This window comes from Ctenocephalides felis, unplaced genomic scaffold (assembly GCF_003426905.1).
Source record: "Ctenocephalides felis isolate EL2017-DRISC unplaced genomic scaffold, ASM342690v1 CF-g0.4_SCAFFOLD_03570, whole genome shotgun sequence".
In the NCBI taxonomy this organism is placed as follows: Eukaryota; Metazoa; Arthropoda; class Insecta; order Siphonaptera; family Pulicidae; genus Ctenocephalides; species Ctenocephalides felis.
The window spans coordinates 5,378,367-5,394,937 of NW_020539724.1; the positions used below are offsets into that span (position 1 = coordinate 5,378,367).

General features: G+C 30.7%; 1 long non-coding RNA gene across 1 annotated transcript; it reads right to left on the reverse strand.

The window, feature by feature from the left end:
- Positions 1-2,598: 2,598 nt before the first annotated feature.
- On the reverse strand, positions 2,599-3,041 carry LOC113382704. The gene is made up of 3 exons (XR_003367682.1): positions 2,994-3,041; positions 2,743-2,841; positions 2,599-2,670 (listed from the first exon to the last, which is right to left on the reverse strand). It is a non-coding gene; the product is annotated as an uncharacterized LOC113382704 (long non-coding RNA).
- Between the last annotated feature and the right edge of the window lie 13,530 nt (positions 3,042-16,571).

Genomic DNA, 16,571 nt, shown 5'->3' on the forward strand with positions numbered 1-16,571 from the left:
ATTACTATTGCCTGATATCAAGCTGTACCAGAATGGAGCAGAAACTATATTATTCTCAACCGTAGTTTTTTTTAACTTCTGTGTCATCTAACTACCGGATATGATAATTTTTTTACCATCTCAGCTGCTGCAGTTATCAATATTAGGTCTCTGTCGGAAATTAATGCTCCTTTGAGCTTCACGATATCAATTGAACATGAATGCAGATGGAATAAATTGAAACACACAAGTAGCCTTACAAAATGCATTCTTTTGGCCCCTATGTGTAGTGTATACAAGCGTTTCTTAAAACATGATAAATAGAAACAAAACATATATTTACTTCTTGCAGTAAAATCTCTCTGTTATTAGAGAGCAACACATAGACAACACATGGAACAACAAATAGAAAGGACATTAACTGCAATTAATGTCCTTTCTATTTGCGATAAATTTGTAACAATTAGTAATTTGGAACTTAAGATATTTTTGCGGCAATGACCTGAAAAGCTATGTTCACTTGCTTTCACATTTTAGATCTTCAATCTCAAATAAAAATCTGATATCACCACTGCTTGATGCAAAACTTGTCCAAGTGGATATCGAATCTTTAACCAGTGGTTTCTTTTTCACGCTTCTACGACCAGCTCCAACTTATAATGAAATTTGTGTTGTCTTCAAAGATTTATTATTTTCATGTTTTACGAGTCAATTTTGACCCCAAATAAATAAGCAGCCTTTTTTGCTTACATCTGTGTATACTCTTGAATTTGGTGTCATTTAGGTGTTTATAAAAATTCACTTCATTTCGCAAATCATATTTGACCCCAAATGTTTAATCGTACTTTTGCTTTCCTTCGATTTAATTGTAGGTCATTCTCTCTTTCAAAAAAAAAATCGTATCTTAAAATTATTTTTTATTTTTTTTTATTTTTTGAATAAAAATGTTTAAATCTGGTTTTGTTCTTGTTCTCGTATATTTCTATAAACGGTTAAATTAAAAAAAAATATTTTTTTTGAAAATTCTTACTGCGTATAACCAGTGGCGGATTAAGCTTTCTGCCGCCCTAGGCCCTATCCGTTCAGGCGCCCTTTTTAATAAACAAAATTTTACTTTTTTAATTAAACAATTTGTTTTAAATTATTTAGATATAATTTTTAACTTTGCGTTGGGTAAGTTATAGTAATTTTAAATAGTAATTTCGGAGTTACGGAGCAAAGAGTGCAGAAAATAGAAATCGAGTTTTTGAGAGAACGGAGCATCCAATTTGAATGATCTAAAAAACATTCGATTTGTAATGATGGGGAGAAGTGGTAATTAGCTTTTGGCAAAGGCAAGTCCAGCCGTTACGGAGATACCCAGCTAAATGTGCAAAAAATGGCAGTTTTTGAGAGAACTAAGCGTCCGATTTGAATGATTCAAAGAACTTTCTACTTATTAACAATTTTTTTTTTCAAAAATTTTTTTTTGTGTATACCGAAAATAATTCAAATTTTATTTTCAATTCTGATTAAAGTTTTATATCTCACATATACTAAAGAATTATTATATGCTTTTAAAAAGAATAATAGTTATTGATTTTGAATTAGAGGTTGAAAAAATACTATATACATACTACAATGCGAAGAGATAAAATATATTTTATCAAGATCATATAACTCTTCGCATTGTAGTATTTATAGTATTTATTCAACTAATTCAAAATTAATAATTATTGACAATATTCTTTCTGAAAGCATCTAATAATTTTTTATGAAGTTCTGAAAAAAATTTAAAAATAACATTAACCACATATTAAAAAGCAAAGATTATTTTGCAAAAATTTTATTTTAAGATATTTTGACACATATATTGACACATTTATGTTTATTAATTAACATAATTATTTAATTATTTTAATTTTGATAATTATATGTACTTAATTAGGATGCAACTCTTTTCCTCACCACCCATGGGGTAGAGTTGCCAGGCGCGTTTTTTTTAATGTGGTGTCGCCACAGAAATAGATACTTCTATTCATATTTACGTTTCTAACATTTCAGATGGAAATGGATATAGTGTAAATACTACTAAGTATCGATTTGTGCAGCCCTAATCCACTTAAACTAACTTACAAACTAATTATACCTAACTGATATCGCGAAAAGAACAATCCCCGCGAAATGACCTAATGTACCCAAAAATTTCGGTTTTTAAAAATGAAAGAACCTCTTGTGGTTAAGAAAAAAATCAATATAAAATCTGTACTTTAGTATTTTAGCGGTGATTGTAAATTTATAAAAAAAGAGCATTTACATGATGTACCCCCCAGATCCACCATGTAAACACTTGGAAAAAAACTTCATAGGTTCCCAGCCTATGAAGTTTAAGGACAAATGATAATTAATTAATTAATGTAAAAAAGAGCGCGAAAAATATAAGAGAGGTTCTTTCATGACGCCACCCTTTTGAGCTCTGAATAAAAGTACGCGAACAACCCCAAAAAAGGTACGACCGAAGATTTTAATGTCAAAACGTCCCCTAACCTGATATTAACTAAATAATACTATAATAATAGAAAGTTTTATCTCACAGTTAATAATTCCTTTCGCTTATGTCATATCATCCAATTCAGTTGTAGGCGGTAGTTCAGGTAGAAGCGGTGCTAGTTGGTTTTGAGTTGATATTTTCTGCCAAATCTCGTGCAAGACCTAAAAAGAGGTAAACATAGAATTTCATTACATTTATTCGTATGGGTTGCAGAAGTAATTGTTGGTACCCACTTGCACATATCCTTTAATTCGGTAGTGGTCTCTTGGTGGTTCGTGTATCTCTTGGTAAAACATATAGACATACAATAAAATGTTTTCTTTGAAAGATATCTGAAATGAAAAAAAAACAGAAATGACCCTAAAAATAGGGACAAACAAATAAACGGGAAAAACAAATAAATTTTATAAACGTCCCGTATATATAAAAGAATATATGGTCATAACTAATAATAAGGTCAAATTAACAATAATAGGATAAAAACCTTTAAATTAGCGTATCCTCCTGGCAGTTATTTAGAAGTCCTGGTGCTTTGTGGTGCGAAAAGACAGCAGTATGCCAATAATTTTAGTGTCTTGGTACATCAATTGGTCTGACCAATTTCCTCCTATGGGTTGTGGAAGTAGTTCTTGGTACTCACTTGCACATATCTTCGATTCGGTAGAGGTTTTTTGGTAGTATGCTTGGTAAGCAATTTTCTTGGAAAGATATCTGAAATGAGATAAAAAAAGCACAAGTGCCCCTAAAAATAGGGACGAACATACAAACGGGGCCCCGGTAACAAAAATAAAAATATTTTATACTTATATCTAATTAAGGTCTAACTACTTAATATTAACTTATGAATACGAGAAAACCTGTAGGTATCCATATTCAGGTGAACTGAAAGGGTTAAGGGTACTCTTGTTAGAGTGTAAAGATTGCTATTTGGTATGTTTAGCATCTCACTCCCCAATATGAAGGGTTTACCTTAGCGCCCTAATTCGACTCAACAAAACCTGCAGTTACCAGTAGAGATTTTAACTAACTATACAATTAAAACAGAATCTACTTACCAACTTATTGATTGTTACCGAGTTATGTGTACAGATCCGAGACGTTGACCGCACTTATGTATAGTGATGCATTAAGCCTAAATTCGAATGTACTAACGATGGGGTAATGATAAAGCTAGAAATGATTAAAAATGTATAGAACGGCGTAATTACGCAGGGGAAAGCTTAAAATCGGAAAACTCGATCGAATTTTTCTAGATCGTGTTCTTTTTCCCTGGCACAACATCACAACCATCACTAATGCACTAACTTGTGTCCTCCGTATTGGATTGACCACCTGAGAGGACTGATACTAAAAAACGATCGCGACTCCGGACCTCATACGATAGGAGCCTTATAGGCAGGTGGGGATTTAGTTTAGGAGTTTAGAAACTCCTTGGAAATGATGTATGTAGTCTTTATCGCGATTCTGGACCACATACGACAGGAAGCATATAGGCGGGCGTCGGATGTAGTTTGCACTAAAGGTTGTGCAACCCTTTGGAAACATTGCATGCTGTCGTTACAAAGACGCAATCACTTTTTAAGTATCAGTCCTCTGAGGTAGTCAATCGAGTCGGAAGTACACAATTAGTGTATAGTGGTGCGTGTGTTGTTCCATGGGCGAAGAACACACAATCCAGAAAAAGTGAGAATTCTCCGATTGTATGCGATCCCCTTTGTCATCACGCCGTATCATACACATCTATAATTTCAAGCTTTTTCATCAACCAAAACAATAGTATATCAGAATTTAGACTTAAGACATGACTACAAAAATACAGTCATATCTTGGCACCTATGACGAACACAACTAGGTAACATTAAATAAGTTAATAAGTATAGATTCTGTTTCATTCATGTAGTTAGTTACGCACTCTACAGATAATTACCGGTTTTTATTAAAAGTCAGATTGGGGCGCCAAGGTAAACCCTGTATATTGGTAAACGCAATGCTAAGATGTACCAAGTAGCAGTCATTGCACCCCAAAAAGGTACCTTCAACCTTTTTAATCCACCACAATCTCCTAGCAGTCCTGGTGCTTGTCGTCGTGGTGAGAAATTAATTCTGCAACCCTGAAATGAAAAGTGACTTGAAAGAAATGAAATAGACAATGACTTATAAATACTATGTGGTAGCCTACTCGTATTTATTCCAGTGCTCTGGTACATCATATCGGTACACATGTTCTCCTGTTCGTTGTAGTACTCAATCCCCTGGTATCTTTAGTCGAGGCCCATTTACACTAAAATAAATGTCAATTTTGTTATTTTTTTACATAATTTAGGGTTTTGTATACATTACCTTTTTTTTTTTAACTTCAAACAGTACGTTTTCAACGTTTCTCCGTTTAGGAGACTTATTGTGCAATCACAAAAAATTTAAATTATTTAATTAAAACACATTCATTGCATTGCAGCAAAAAATCAGTCAAAATAAAAGCAAGTAATTTATTTAACAAAGTTTTTAGATTTTTAAACGAATTATTTACATCCATGCTACTAATAAAATAATTCAAAAAAATTAAACATTGTACAAATAATACTAATTATAAATTGAAGTGTATGGGGTTGCGTTGCTTCTGGGAAAAACATCGCAAGGACCCATACACCAAATGAAAAAAAAAAATTATTAACGAAACGCGAATTACTAGAACCTGCCGTGGGGGGTAGGCGACAGGAACACATTTAAACGCGGAAATCGTTTCAAACGATATTAAAATTACGAATAAGTCCTCGCACGAACAAAAAAAAATTAAAATGTGGACGCAAATAACTCAAAATTATAATTTAACATAATTATAAAAAATAATTAAAAATTGTCAATGTGATTGAATAAAAAAAAATCATGCACAATAAATTCCTAAAGCAATCCGCCACTGCGCAAAACACTGTATGAAATCTGAAACAAAACAAATGTGGTCAATCGTAAATATTTGAAACATAAGATTTATATTAAAATTTAATATTATTTAATTATATTTAAATTTAATAATCTAAAGATTGCATTAAATTATTTATGTTAACTCAAATAGATAAAATTAAATATTTTCACAACAATAAACACTAAGGCGACACTTCAGCACAAATATATTGGATTAGAAAATGTAACGCAAATCGTTTAATATTAAAGAGACGAATTTTTACTTCAATTTATTTACATTCTTATAATTATAATTCAACAGAAAATCAAGTCAAATCGAATCAACCTAAACACAAGTTTCATGACACATATTTGAAACTGAATGCACGAAATGATTACATAATACATAAATATTTTTTAAAAGACTTACCGCTGGCTGTAGTGTCCATCCACCAAGAGGTTCAAATGCAGAATGATTTTAGTTGTTATTGCGAACCTCTTTTATTGGGGTCAGAAAAGGACAAAACTATGAATTGTTACCAGATGATACTAAAATGCAAAAATTCAAAAATTGTTATCTAATTGAATAGTTTCGGGTTCGGAACCATAGAGGGTGCAATACGAAAAGTTTATTGTACCCCACAATCAGTCATAATTCAACCTTCGTGGCGAGATGGTCGAAATTATTACTGCTAATATTTGCATCTAGTTCTATTTGATTCATATAATTGATTTGATTGTGAAGTATTATTTGTATTAAATACGTTTTTATTTATATTTGCGTCTTATTAATTTATGCGTTTTTACATATAATTGTAAAATAAAACTAGTGGTGTATGGCATCGTGCCTTAAGGCAAATTGCTGGAACTTTCCGTACCGTAATGGAATATTCGAGAAATTTTAAACGGTTTTCAAATATATTATTACAGATACTGTAACTTTCATGATTTTTGCTATCTTGTTATATCTGAGCAAATCAAATGTAAATCATAAATCAATTTATCTCCAGAACATTAACAACAATCGTCATTTCTTTTCGAATTCAATTTAAAAAAAAAAATAGTTGCCTAATTTACACGAAATTGAAAAAGTGCTCCCGTATAGTCACAGTCTAAACGCATTTGCAAATAATTCTGAGCAAAAAAAATTTTTTGAAAAAAAAAATAGAAACAAAATTTTTTTTTCCAAAAGCTATTATTTTGGTGAACCAAGCAGAAAGTTCTTTGAAGTTCAGAAAGATTTTTCAAAATCGTTTGTTCTTGAAATTCATAATATGTACTTCACATAAGATGGTTGGAGCATAAAAAATATTTTTTTTATTTTTATAATATATATTTTGGGAATCTTTAGAGTACATACAGCTTCTTCATAATTCTCAGAATAAACCGATGTGATGAATGGAATGAATGAACTGTTTTCATCGGGTATGACCGTACCTCGACTTTTTATTACACATTAATTACTCAAGTGGCCGAAGATGCAAGACTACAGAAAAAAAGTTCTCTTGGGCATATCCCGAGAAACACATTCTTAAAAATAATAAATTTTTCAATGAGACTTTAAGATCTGCTGATTGCTAATTTTCTTTAAGTTGTAAATATGAAGTTGGGTGCAATGGTACTTTCAATTTGGCTTTCTTTCTCCGCAGATCAACAATCGTCTTTTACCAACACCTTTCTTGGGCAGACTTCCCTAATATTTTCCTTAATAAAACAAATTGCTGTTCAATAGCTACCGCAATTTCTTATCTAGTTTGGAACTATCAACAAGGTTATTATTAAGTTAAACTCCATGATTGTTTAATCACAGGTGCTTGTTTATATTTTTTATTTACCAACTAATTTTATACCGATTAGCATATGAGTGCGATAATCGTTCCGCAATATGTATTACTAATGCAGATTAATTGTTTATGAAATCGAATTAATTATTGTTTATAACTATATTATGATATATTGAACTGCATTCCATTGGAATATGTTTCATGCACGACATGTTATGGTTACTACCATATGGAGTATTCTTGTTTATTTACGCCAGTTGAAACGCTCGGTTTTCTTCTATATGGTTGAAAATATTATATGGCATTTGTTGGGCAGTAAAATCGTATATATTGTATGTATAGATGTATCAGGGGAGGACGAGTGTAATGGATATATGATAAAATTGAAAACTAGATGTAAATGTTTCTAATTCAGCAATATAACTCTTTAAGGATGGACTTTCTTTTCTTGCCAATCGATGACTCTCAGAGTTCCTAAGATTAAGATTTTGTAGATCAATAATATTATAGGGTGTTTGTTAAGAGCATGACTTCTATCAACATGCCAAATTTCATCCAAAAAAAGGTATCAATTAAATCTGAAGAAATTGTCTGACCAATTTTTACCAAGAACTACTCAGCATGATTCCCAACTGATATCTTTCAAACATTTAAAAAAAATTAAATCAGTCAAAGATTTTTGTTTAATACGTGGACAAACAATTTTGCACCTTCAGTTTATATTTTTTTTCAATCGATCCAGCAGTTTTTGAGGAAACGTCGAAAAAATCCGATTTTTGTTTGAAGAAAAAATATGATATGGGCGCCCAATTTGAATTGGTTTCAATTTATTCTGGAATTTTAATTTATTTACTGATGGTACTTTATTACTATGGTACTATAGAAAGTAAGTCAGATTTTTTTTCATTTCACTTGACATATTTTCAAAATCAATTCAATATATTTAAAGTCTAAAATCTACCATATTTCTTTTCTGATGTTTACCATCAATGCTACCTGCATTAAACCCATGTAATGTCCATATTTCATGAACTCGAATTGCTAAGAGTTTGTGCAACAAAACTAATATAAACTTTCTCAGATGTTGGTTTTAATTATGAGAATTTCTATTTTCATTTCAATGGCCGTAACTAAGTCTCTCGGGCAGCAAAATATTTATGTCATTCGAAGATCGTAAAACAGCATTATACAAGTCGAGATTGAAAGAATTTATAAGAGAAGAATAATAGAATATTTATAAATAAGTGCATTTAGTAATTAGGTATAAATCTTATTTGTTTGAATTGGTTTTCACATCATTATCGCGCTTTTTTCAGTCAACATGGTACGGATTGTAATTGATGGTTGATATAAAAATCAGCAATTTATATTTCCATGGTAAATTAAAAGAATTCAAGAACATGTTCATAAAGAATTCTAACTATTTGTTTGTAATTTGTTTTGTATGGCCGCAAGTACTAATGACAAAATTTTATGTATGATCTGGGACATTTTTCCAAAAGCTTTTGGAATATCTTTAAAAATTTTTTTGTTCATTGCTATATCAATAATTGACTTGTTTGGTTAAAAATAGAATTGTGACAATAATTACAAAAAAATTATTCTTCAAAAATTTGAAAAAAATTATAGCTAAAGTGTTGGATATAAATTTTTATTTAATTTCTTTATTAATACTTTAAATATTGTTTTTTTTTACAAAATTTCATTTCTAAAAGTATGAAGTGCAATTATTTTATAAGCGGATTTAAACTATGAGTTTTGGGTCGGATTAGCAAAATTAAATATTTTTAATTTTATTTCTTAGTCTTTTATTATTCTTGCTCGGTTGTACATTATAATTATAAATCTATTTTTAAGAACAATTAACCATTGTTGTTCTCTAGTAAATTCTCAATTGATAATGAATCCAGATAAAACATGTGGCATTTTGAACTCTTTAGATTTTATAAGAAGGAAGCTCATGGTTTATTTATTCAATATAAAATTTAAAATGATATATAAAATATTTGTAGAAAAATCAGAGATATCAATAAAAACCTTACATTGTAATTATTATACCTGTCAAGGTAATTACTAACTGATCTTTGAGTTTTTTCATATTTTCATTTCTTTTTCCATATTCCGATTAGCTTGCGCAAACACATTGCATAAAATAGAAGCGTCATACTTGACGTGAATGCTATAGCATACACAGTATATAACGATTAAAATATAATATAACAAATTTTGGATTGTTTAAATTTAAAATAAAATGTCTGACAATTTTTGTACTTTGCTGAAAATTTTACTGTCCCGGTTCTGCTCAAATTTCATTTCAATGGATTTCTAGATGGTATTTTCTCAAAAGCGGATTTTGCGAATTTGATAAAACTTGTCACACATTGTTATTATACTCTACGAAGATTGTGACAAAAATTTTGAATTGGTTCATGCAATAGTTTTCGAGATATACTAGATTGCTTAACAATTGAACATCTTCGGTATTGGCGATTACGGTCCAACGCACTCTGACCTGAAACTAGCTTAGTTTTAGGTTGAGAGCACTTTTGGCCTACCAAATATTCAAACATGCAACCATGGTATCTTCTCAAAAGCGGATTTTGCGAATTTGATGAAACTTGGCACACATTATTATTATACTTTACTAAGATTGTGACAAAAATTTTGAATTGGTTCATGCAATGGTTTTTGAGATATAGATAGTCCCGAATTCTCCTCTTTTATATCAATGATTTTCCTCCAGCGTTCGTATTACTTTATAATTATTACTGGAATGCATCCAATCAAATATTATTTAATGTCTATTATCTTGTAGTCAGTGCGTTAACCTTTCCTCGTTCCTAAACATTATTCATTCTACAATAAATCTTTTGAAAACTCCACCGAGATTCGAATCTTCTTCTATTCACTTGTAATTATAAATGAACATTGTAATTGAGATGTTCGATTGATTCTGCCGATTTAAGATTGGTGTTGAAATAAGATATTGTGCATAACATTGATTGATGTAGTAGGCTTTTTATAGAAGGAATCAGACACGGATCTGTTGAATATCGCTATAAGGAAACATCTGGCAAAATACTAAACAAGAAATAGGGAATAAAACATTTAATTTTTTTGATGAAGCGATCAGAACTGCGATTTTTATGAGCTGTTTTTGCTGTCGTATTAGTAAGAACCAGACCTGGCAAGAACTCCCGGATCTATCAAAATCTCAGGCATCTACCAAGCAGTATGAAATCAAATTTTAACTTGAGGTTACAGATCTCAATTATAGTTTGAGAAAAAAACCTCTTTAAAATACATATAGTCTAACTTAGTTTTTTTTTCTCGAGAGGGCAATCCAACGATCAACCACCCTTCTTTTTTGTATGTAGACTATATGTATTAGATATGTATAACTTGCACCAATGCTCAGGAAAGGCAAATATAAGGCTCAAATATAATTTTTACCTAAAATTATATTTGAGATCAATTACCTCAAGTAAAAATTTGATATCATACTACTTGATATCGAGCTGGTAGAGATTTTGATAAATCCGAGGCTAGTTCATGCTAGTCTAATCATATGGCTCCTCAATTATAATATTGCCGAAACTTGATCCTTATCCTTACTCAAGTTCCAAAAGTACAGTTGGTAGTTTGATTATCTTAATTGTTTATTTTTTTTAAATTATGATCTGAAAATTATTTCAAAGTATTTGCTGTGATCCTGCAGTGATCAAAAAATCAAAAATTTAAGTTTTTTATATCATTTTGACTCAAATCGTCATTTTTTTTATATTAAAATTATAGTTCGACCATTTGTTGAATAATCAGAACTGACTCATGGAAAATGCAGTTATTTCATGGAACAATTAATTGGCGATTTATAAAAACAAATATTCATGTTTAATTAAAGTTTAAACCGTAAATAAATATAAACATGAGTGCACATGAAATTAAATTAAACAAATAATTACATACAATAACAGCCTATTGGAGCGTTATTATAATACCATAATTCCATGAACCAGTCGGTCAAAATTAATTAGCATGACATTACATATGTAAACGCAGTAAATGAATCGGTTTCTGCGTTGTTACAATATTGACAAGGAAGCATTTAATATCAGTTTGATAGTCGATTCTCTCTTAAATGAGTACAAACAGTTTTTGTTTACGTACAATATCAATATTTACACAGTATTTTATCTTCCTCAACGAGCCGTATCTCGAAATGCTCGCATTCCTGAACGAATAAACTTGAGTTGATTTTCACTCTTGTTCGTTTTTTGTCATTCTAGATTTGTATTTTATATCTGCTTGCTCTTTGTTTATTGCTTGTGGAATTTGAATAGCAAAACATCTGGATAAAAACTCAATGGTCTTACTTAATTGTATACCATAAGTTGGGAACCCTCCGTGGAGTAGAGATTGAGAATGTTCTTAGTTCCCAGGTTCGATTCCAACGTCGGCCAGCTCGGTATCAAGCAGTATGATATCAATTTTTCACTTAAGGTTATAGATCTCAAATATAATCTCAAGGAACTACCTTCCAAACAAGGTCTAAGTTAAAATATCAGAAAAGTTATAAAATATCCTTGTAATAGAGTAAGATAAGTTGCAAATTATTTGGAGTTAAAGAAGTTTTTGAATTTTTGTAATTCCCTTGGTTAAATTTTGTGATCTCATCTTGATCAATAAAAAGTGTCATTTACCTATTTATTCCGGTACATTAGTTTCAATTATCCATTATAGACATAGATAAATAGCTCTATGCATCGTTCCCATGACATAATGTGTAAAATCTGTTCAGCTTATGATTTGATTATTATTTTATTAGACAACAATAAAAATACGAACCGCATCTTATCAACGAATTACGGAGTCAGTTCCTGCACCAACTTTTTTTTGTTACTGAAACTTTTTATAATAATCCTGCATTGTAGTTGTACGAGGCCCGCATAAATGCTCAGAGTCTTCTTTCTCTGCTACTTATATTGACAATGATAATAAAAAGCATTGGAGCACAATATAAAATAATAAAAAACTAATTTTTGAGAATTTTCAAATTCTTGAAAAATTGGACTTTTATCAAAAATTATATTTTTCTATGTTTTGAAAATTTTGATTTTTTTCTCAAAGAATTAGCGCTGCTGTTTTAGAGACGAGTTAAACATTATAAATGTTGATATGCAACCCATAGAAATATGAATAATATTTTTGATTATTGTTAAAATATCTATAAAATATCTGATAATTTCATGCAAATGTCTAATTTTGGACCGCAATTTTTTTACTTTTTTCATTAGATCTTCAAACCGCCTTTCAAAAAAATTTAATCAAATCTAACGGATAAACATTGTTACGGAACCCATAAGAATGTAAACAAAATTTATACTTATTATTAAAATCTCTGTAAAATATCTAATAATTTGATGTGCATAGGTCTAATGATCATTTTTGACCGCTAAATGGATTTATTTTTACTTTTTTCACTAGATCTCCGAAACCGCTAGACCTGCCTTCATGAAAATTTGATCAATTCTTCATATTGTCAATACAAGTTTTTTTTAATTATTAAAATCGGACGCTCCGTTCTCTTAAAAACCGAGTTACCATTTTAGCACTTTTTGCCCCGTATCTTCGAAATGGCTAGACCTGCTTTCGCCAAAAACTAATCAGCATGTCTCCTTATCAATAGGAACCGAATGTTTTTTGAATTATTCAAATTGCTTCATCCGTGTTCCCGAAATCGTCGACGAAAATTTGTATCCGCACACACATACATACACGCACACACACACACACATATATCCATTTTTTCTAAGGTATGCCAAAATGTTCAGAAGGTTTTGAAACGTAAAGATATATAAAAATTTTCATTTTCGATTTTTTTGCGATTACTATAACTTGCCCTACGGGAAGTTAATTATATGGCTTTAATTTTTTTCTATGCACATTTTCAATCGAATCTATTGTTTTTAATTTAATTCTATTAACTTAAAGATTTAATTAGTACCATCAAATGTCGATTTAGACCTCTATCAATGCAATTTGTCTGCCCTGTTCCACGCATTCGTTGCTTTTATTTGTGCCTGAGTCAACGTAGCAATTGGATGCGTTCGAAGTCCATTCAATTCGGTGGAAAGCGAAATGCACTCACAGACACTATTTAGAAAACAATACAAGGTTCGCTTGCACTTGCGTTCCGTATCGAACGAAATAAGTCAGACAGTCGCCATTAATTCATATTATTACACCACCGCCTACAAAATGGATAATAAAAGACGCCAGACAAATCGACAAATGCCCATTGCGTTTATTGCTATGCAATTAGAATTATTTGACTAACTAAATGACCTGCATTATCGTATGCAGACAAAAAATTCTAAGCTGCTTATTTCATATGGATATGGATCGTCCATTAGTAGATCTTTTATATAAGGATCTTTGTATTCTTTATTATATTTTGTTAATAAAATCTTGTGGTCGAGATCAAAAATAATTAAATGATTTGAATTAACATTGCAGATTAAGTTCATTTACAACACCATTAAATTTAGAAAATATATTAATTAATATTAAATTGCAACGTCTAAATTTTTTTTCTATTAAAATGCTTTTTAGACTTACCTTAGGGTAAGTTTTAGTGATGCAAAAATTGAAAATGAAAATATTTGCAATCTTCCCGTTTCAAAGCTTCTGAGCATTTTCTTGGAAAAAAAGCGATATCTGTGTACGTATGCATTTATGTATGTATATATGTATGTGCGGATACAAATTTTCGACGACAATTTCGATAGCACGGATCAACCGATTTGAATGATTCAAAAGACATTCGATTCCTACAAATTGGGAGACCCGCTGATTATATTTTGACAAAGGCAGGTCCAACCGTTTCGGATGAAACTAACAATGGCAATTCTGTTTTTGATAGAACGCAGAGTTCTATGATTCAAAAGTATTAGTAGTAAACTTGTATTGACGGAACAAAGAATTGATTAAATTTTTGGGAAGGTAGGTCTAGCGGTTTCGGAGATCCATAAAAAAAGTTTTAAAAAATCCATTTGGCTGTCAAAAATGATCATTAGGCATATGCACATCAAACTTTTAGATATTTTATAGAGATTTACTGATAAGTACAATATTAATATTTGATTATTATAAGATTTATAACTTATATAGCCCTCGATATATCAACTGACTTGAATATGTTTCGAAATTTTCAAAAAGATTTTTTTTTATTTATTACTGTGCAGGAAGTTCTAGCAAATTGCTTCAAGATGCAATGCCAAGCACCCCTAGTTGCATTTTTAATTGCAAGATGAATACACAAAAATAATTAAGCAATCAATTTTTTTTTTTTTTGCTTCAAGGCACGATGCCAAGCACCACTAGTTGCATTTTTAATTGGAAGATGTATACATAAAAATAATTAAGCAATCAATTATTTTTTTTTGCTGATATACTTTATCTACAATGTATTGATTATTATTAAATCTAATTGCTGCCGTCCATCAGGCCGCGAATATGCGTACGGTCACCCCGCAATGTGCAAATGACTTAAACGCGAATTGCCTGCGAGGCTTGTTCGCCAGATTCCAAGATTGTGCGGCTATAAATACATGACCAAGGCCACAATCAAAGTGATTTCGCTGGTTTAAATGGCAACACTGCAGTAATAGTAACAATAATCCCTCATTGCCCGGGCTTATCGGGGGTTGCTTGTTGTTACTATGTCATCGAACCGAACGGTAAAAGGGGCGAATTTGTTGAGCGATAGCGCGCATGCGTCTATTATAGGGTGTGCCGCGCCAAAATTTTATGTTTTATTTTCAGGAATGTTTTAAAACGATTACGCGAAGTTATGCGCTTTGTCTCTATGTCACAATAATACGCAGTAGCTTATACGAGATATCAATAATTAAAATGATGACCATATGCATAATGTTTTACTCGAATATGGCGTGTCCATCTATGCATTCTGCATTCTTGACGATCGCGCCGCGATGGTGTTGGACCGAGAGCTAGTGAAACTTTTGAATCCTGTAAAGCTAATTTTTTTTTACTGGCGATTTATAGCGTGCTAAGTACGGAAACGATAACCTGGTAGGTATGTGCTCTATACATCATCATGGTCGCCCAGGCCACTTGATTCATTCATTGAAAAATTAAAAAAATTAATTGTGAAACCATTTCAACCTGTACAAGTACCTGCCAGATGAGCAATACAGATGAAACTTTTTATAAATCATTCAAATCAGATGCTGCGTTATCTCAAAAACTGACTCACCATTTTTGGCACTTTTCGCCCCGTATCTTTGGAATTATTGCCAAGAAAATGCCACATGGAGGTCAACATAATTATTGACTCTGTTTTGACTCTGTTTTATTCAGCAATCAGAAATACATAAAAAATCCTATAAGCTAAATCTGTGAATCTAAATTTATTTTTCTCATATATTTAAAAATTTAATAACTTCGTAAAATTATAAGAATAACAATTGTTTCAAAAAGAAAACTGAAAGTCTACATAACCTATACAAAAATTTAAGTATATAGATAAATTTACATGTCACAATGAAAAAAAAATAGTATTTATTTGTTGTGATATAATTAGTTTGGTTTTTGCAATATAATTGCTCAAAAACTAATTCGATCTTTGTGCCCCAATTAGATGTATTAGATGAATTAGATATACAATTTAAAATTTTACAATTAAATAACAAAACAACCAAATATAAAATACGAATAAAGGAGTGCTAAACTAATTTAATTTTGAGTCTTTATTAGACATATGCACATCAAATTATCAGATATTTTATAAAGATTTTAATAATAAGTACAAATTTTGTTTATATTTCTATGGGTTTTGTACCAATTTTTATCTGTTAGACCGTGACGCATCGCTTACGCGCTTCAATATTTTTTTGTCTCTAAAACAGGTACGCAGCGCGATTGCTTTTAAAAAAAGTTCAAAAAGTTAAAAAAACACATTTTCGAAAAAGTTTTTATTTTCAAAAAATTTAAAATTTTCATAAATCTAAATTTCTCAAAGTTTTTAAAATACAGTAAGATTATCCGGACATAATCGCGTCGGAACTTGCATATTTTACTAGTAGTTTTATATATATTCATTAATAATACATTCTCTGTTTTGACGTGCATATATGCATTTTTAAAGGGTGGTGTTATCCCCTTAAGATAAAATAAATATTATCGAATCATTAAAAAAGACGAAACAGGCCGTAAGTTAGCTGATAGGTATGGTGTAGGTACATCCACTATATGCGATATTTTACAAAAACGATCAACAAATTATTCGTAAGCAACTTTTCTTTTTCATTGATACTTTACGTACCACCTGAATATTTTACCTCATGATTAATATTATA